This window comes from Eurytemora carolleeae, unplaced genomic scaffold, assembly GCF_000591075.1.
Source record: "Eurytemora carolleeae unplaced genomic scaffold, Eaff_2.0 scaffold1708, whole genome shotgun sequence".
NCBI lineage: Eukaryota > Metazoa > Arthropoda > Copepoda > Calanoida > Temoridae > Eurytemora > Eurytemora carolleeae.
Window position 1 is genome coordinate 29,779 of NW_019397685.1, and position 6,640 is coordinate 36,418.

The window sequence follows — 6,640 nt, forward strand, 5'->3', positions numbered from 1 at the left end:
GTAGAGGTTGGGTCCAAAAATTGTATACTAGGACAGAATCAACTTAGTTAATATAATAAAATAAAATAAAATGGTAATCATACCGAGATTTTCACTGTCCACATGATGATTGTTAACACGTAGAATTCACCAAAGTATCGCTATCATCCCAAGAGATTTAATAGTTTGAAAGGTCTTCCAACTTTAATGTGTTCTTTGTGTGTAAGGGGAGTCCGATTGTCATCATTATCACTCATATATCGGTAGCAAGCAGCAACTAATCTTCGTTCTAATCCTTTGAAATTCAACTTTTAACTAGTATGTCTGCAATATTTGTAAACAAACCCCCATAAATTTGTACAGAGTACAAATATACTTGCCGCAAACTTTTATATCTAATGTACTGTATGTCAGTAGCTAGTACCATAGCTAAATTGCCATTTTCAATTTCAACTGTTACCCTCCGGTATGGTGAAGACGACATGAACAATCTATTCTAATTTATCTAGGCACTTGGCCCATTTCTAACACTGACTGTTAGAAATAGGGGCACAAATTGAAAGACTGGGTTTTTGGAATCCCGGCCCATATCCAAAGTGTAAGTCAAAATTATAATAGGAGTTCTTTTTATATTATATTTCTTGACCGTTTTCAAGACAATGTCAGGTTTTCCATTTTCAAACCTATCCTGAATTTGAAACATTGTCGCGTTTTCGAGTCAAAACCCACTTTTCTGTTTTTGAGTATAATCCGCAATTAAAAACAAAACTCACTTTCATAACTTTCAAAATAAATCACTGAAAACAAAAATTATCTTATGAAGACTAAATTAACCTCTGAATTAATTCTAGAATCTAAGTTTCCACATTTTATCTGTTAAATCAGATTTATTTTAAATCATGATTTATTTTCAAGCATTTTAAACAAACAGTTTCCAGCATTTCTTGTTAATTCTATATTGCAAGAACAAATGATAATAATATTTTGATTTCTCAATGCTGCAATGATTGTTAAATTATACAAGAATAGTTTGTTTTTATTTCCAATTTTATAGATATTTTACCTTATAAAAAACCTTGTTTTGTTTCATTGCGTAAATACTTAAAAAATTGACATTGATATGAATTCCGGTAATTGTCTCAAAACCAGGATATGTTCCAAAAACGCGACATGAGCTGAAATCCAGTAATTGCTTCAAAATAGGGATATGTTCGAAAATGAAATCAAGAATCATCAAAAACTAATTCTCACGCCTTATTATTAGTCTAAAATTGACATTTATTGTTTCAACATACAGTTTTGCCATTTTTTTTAAAATATATGGTGTAACTTTGTTCTACTTGTCTTGGATTTAAAGATATATATTCTTGAAATAAATAACTTTGCAGATTTGGCCCATTTCTAACAATCAATATTATAAATGGGTCAAGTGTTAGTTTTGGAACTAATATCCTATATTAGGATAAATTTGATACTAATGAAACTTTTTTACTGTGTATAATATCTCGGTAAGAGCATAAATTCGTTAGTAACATTTCACCAGAAGGGATTGTTCCTAGAAGAAACGGTTTTTTAAGTGGAATGCATTTGCATTAACGAGATTTTAAAATTAAGTATATTAACGTTTTTTTCAATCATAGGAGTTCATCATTTTTCTCAACCTGTCATATGCTTCTCTTCTGGTGAAATTTTACAACAAAATTATAGTATTACTTTGAAATTATACACCTTAAAAACATATCATTTGTATTAAATGAATTCGAACATTTTTCTCTATAAAACTGCACTCATGGTTCCAATAGTTGACCTTTCCAGTCTCTCCATTTAAACAAAAACATTTATTATAGCATGTTCATGAATTATTTATGCCCTGTTCCTGAATTCAAAACAGGGAGTAAGGAATAGAAGGGAAATATAACTGACGCGGTTCGCCCAACCATATGATTATACATGCTTTGTATCAAGGATGTAATGCAAGGAAAGTTATTTCAGAAGTGTACACATCTTTTGTACTGCAGTGTACTGTCTCTGGGCGGTAATGTAAACACAAGACGGACATCGAAGCCATCTTTCACAAAAAATATCAATGAAATATTCTGGTCATAAGAAGCTATTATGTGAATTATCAAAATTATCAAAATTTAATGCTTTTAACCTCCTCGGATACTAAACGAACACTGATGCATCTAGTCTTGTTTACAAATTCCGCCCAAAGAGAACTGGTTTCAATGTGTACGCAGAGTATACACGACCGCAATTAACTTGATTTGTATAAGAAATATTTGTCTAATGTACAATTACAGCGTTTACAATAACCTATTCTGAATATTTCTTATACAAATGAAGTACCATCTGCATAGCATGTATAATCATATGGAAGGGCGGGCCGCGTCAGTTGCTTGCATCTCTCTTCTATTTCATACTCCCTGATTCAAAAGGATGCTTTAAACTTTATCGTTGTTGTGAAAGTTCGAATATTATTTCTTTTCTTAGAATTTGTGATTTGTCTTTCTATAAAAGACTGAGCTCAGCAAATTTAGATTCAATTTGAATTGTATAACTCTGTATTTTCATCCAGGAATACTAAGATTCCGATATCATGCTTGTGCAGTACACAGGACAGTACATTATACGGTATAGCAAACAGAACAGTACATTATACAGTAAAGTACACAGAACAGTACATTATACAGTACAGTACACAGACTAATCCATGTGCATTACTGTACACAGTACACCAGCAATATGTGGAACATTACATTTAGATGGGAAAACACTGTACATAAACCATCAGCACCACCCTCCCAACCATCAGCCGCCCCGCCTCCTTCCCAACTATCAATCTTCCCTTAAAACAATCAACCCCTCCCAACAATAAACCCCCTTCAAACCATTAGTCCCTCCCCTTCCTAACCATCAACCCCCCTTCACAAATATCGAATATCTATCTATCTATCTTTCTATTTTTATATCTATCTATTTTTATATCTATTTATTTTTATATCTATCTATTTATCTATCTATCTAACTTAAATATGTATCTATCAATCAATCTATCTTTCTATCTATCTATCTAACTTAAATATGTATCTATCTATCTATCTAAATATAAAGTATTTTAAAATCTCTCAAGAAAAATTACGCTGAAAAGTTGGTCATTCAAAAATCAGACAAAATCATATTTCATGAATTATAATGATTAAAATCATATTTCATGAATTATAATGATTAAAATCATAATTCATGAATTATAATGATTAAAATCATATTTCATGAATTATAATGATTAAAATCATATTTCATGAAATAAGATGATTAACATCATAATTCATGAATTATAATGATTAAAATCATATTTCATGATTTATAATGATTAAAATCATAATTCATGAATTATAATGATTAAAATCATATTTCATGAATTATAATGATTAAAATCATATTTCATGAATTACAATGATTAAAATCATATTTCATGAATTATAATGATTATCATCATATTTAATGAATTATAATGATTAACATCATATTTCATGAATTATAATGATTAAAATCATATTTCATGAAATAAGATGATTAACATCATATTTCATGAATTATAATGATTAACATTATATTTCATGATTTATAATGATTAAATCATATTTCATGAATTATAATGATTAAAATCATATTTCATGAATTATAATGATTAAAATGATTTATGAATTATAATGATTAAAATCATAATTCATGAATTATAATGATTAAAATCATAAATCATGAATTATAATGATGAAATGAGGAAAAATTGGCCAATAATGTGGATAGTGGATACAGTGCGATAAATGTTATGTTTTTTATTTATACAATAATATTTAATAAAAGAAATGGAATGGATAATCGACAGTGCTAAAATATAAAAATAGCTATACTTGTATTTTTCTATGAAAACACGGAATTGTAAAATACTTTATTTTTTTTGGTAAGTTATGTAATTATTTGAGTATTGATAAATTTTAATCTTTTTATGAATACATTTTTTATGTTTTAATTTCCCTTATTCATAGATCCCCATCTAATCATACTTAGAAGAACCAAGAATGGCAGAAATTTTTCAATTTGTTGAATGAGATTCTTGGATTTTAGGGAAGCCAAGATATTTATATGGAAGGTGGGGGAGGGGTCGCAGTGCTTGAGTCACAAATATACTAATAATAATACCGTCCAGTTTTGCCGGCATAGTTTGTATATTCTGCATACTGTACAACTGTACAACTGTACAACTGTACAACTGTACAACTGTACAACTGTACAACTGTACAACTGTACAACTGTACAACTTAACAACTGTCCCTAGATCCCTAAAAGTTGATATTTTTAAAGTGTTAAAGCCAAAACAATAACAAAGATAATAACTGAGAATTCAAAATGTCTTGGGCTAACTGTTAATAGTTTATCTTTAACCAAGGACGGAATTTAATGAATTTTAGAGAGGTCGCTACTACTGACCGGTCAGCGCACCAGTTCACATACTTATCAATTTCGGCCTGGCTGCAATCCTGAAGTTGAAGGTGGCGAACAACTCAAATATAAAGTCAGCTGCAGATGCAGAACAAGCCACCAAAAATGCCAACCAATCAGAGCTCTGCAAAAATTTTGCTCATTAGACTATTGGTTGAAAGAGAACTCGACTCTTTATAGTTTAAAAATACAAATATAAAATCTTCTTTTATGATTGGTCTATAAAAGACATGCTTGTTGTTGAACGACTTCTCTCTTTTCATTAATCCTGTCACAATTTAAACGCAGTCCAGGTTCATCATAGTAAAATGTGTAGAAACCCTATATCCCGTACCTTCAGTCTCCATATACCTTGAGGGATACAATAGTCTGACACCATGCAGTTCATTTTAATTGAAATTCCCCATTTTCCTTAATTCTTTTTCGTATAAAAATGAATGTTGAATTTAAAAAAACATAAAAATGCTAAACTGTGGTTGGAAACTTGTAGGGTAGGTTAGGTTGAATATAATATTATTTTACAATCATAGATCAATCAATCAAAAAAAAAAAAGTTAGAATGTCCAAGTTGGCTTTTTTAAACTTGTGCGTAGAATGAATTATCAAAGGCTGAGGCAGTATTAAGAATATCTTTTAAAGAAAGAGAATATAATATATATTAGAGTGGAATTTAGTCTCCCTCGGTATGAATTTTGTCAGTCCCTTTCAGCCTGAAAGGGAATTCAAAGTGTACAAATCATGTAAATGTTCACAAATTATATGCAGTAGAGTACATTAATACAGTATGTTCCCTAGACACATAAGCAACGATGGTGTACGAAACATATTTGGTGTAGATTGTATAATATTTTTCGAAATTTTCGTCAATTGTTAAATCAATTTTGGAAAAGGTTGTCCTATTAGACTTCATGGAAGTTGAGAGATGGAGTTAAACTCATTTAACAAACTAGATTAATTTTACACAATTAAAAAGTTTCTCGCTCTGCAGAAATAAATAATAAGAATTTTTCCAAATTACTGCGTATCCATATAGTTTAATGTAAAACTTAATCCAAAAACTCCATTATAATTCTTCTAAATTATATCCGCTTTCAAATTATCTTTCTTTTTAATTAATGGGACTGTATGTAATGAATGTTATGTAACACGATATCTGTAAACCTGAACTACCTTGGACATTATTAGTTATCTACATCGGAAATAGCTACATAAAATCCATATCATGAGTTATCTTAACTGTGCTGTAAATAACTACGTAAATGTAAATTCGTCAGAACCTGTATTGTGATTAGCTTAACTATGTCTGCGCTAATCTTATAAATATATGTAAACTGCGCTGTTAATATATATGTCGACAAAAAACTTGTAATTATGTCGATTAACGTTAACTTGTAACATAGATTTCTACATACATATAAATTGGAATATACTCCGCTTTGATTACGGTGAGAGCAGTAATTCGTTCCTAGTTGAAACATACGAGCTGATAAGACTGTACCCATTGGACTGGTTTGCATTGATAGTTATGTACTTATGTCCATGTTGACATTAGAGCCTATGAGATTGTGCCCATGTGGAATTTGGCATTGATAGTTTTACGAGTTGTACCTGGGCTGAAAACTTAAGAATAGTGGATATCAAGATTACTGCTTAAACGCCTGGTTTTACTAAACCCAAGATTATTTTAATACGCATTCGATATCCAAGAAAGAATTATAAAATTCAACCAATCAGCGTTTCATGTTAAGATGTACTCTTTAAGTTTTGAAAACCTGGTTTTTTTCTGGTGTTAATTGTGTCATATCAATTGAACTAAACATCGATTAAATAAATGTAAATTTTGTTTTAATGTTTGTTAAGACTCGTTCAAAATGATGATAGTCCTAAAATGTGATAAAATATATTTTTTAATAGGTTCATATTAACATGATTAAATTTATATTTGCTTAACCCTATCTCTGCTGGGGTACTTGAAAACCAGGATATGCTGGGGGGGGGTCAAGACCCCCCCCCTCTAAATCCCATGTTTGATGTCCAAATATGACAAATGATACATCATTGGAAAGCTCTTGTGCTCTACTTTTAGAATCTGCAAAAAAAATTGCAAATTTGCAAAAATTGAATTTTTTATCGCAAAATCCAGTTATATAGTAAAAAT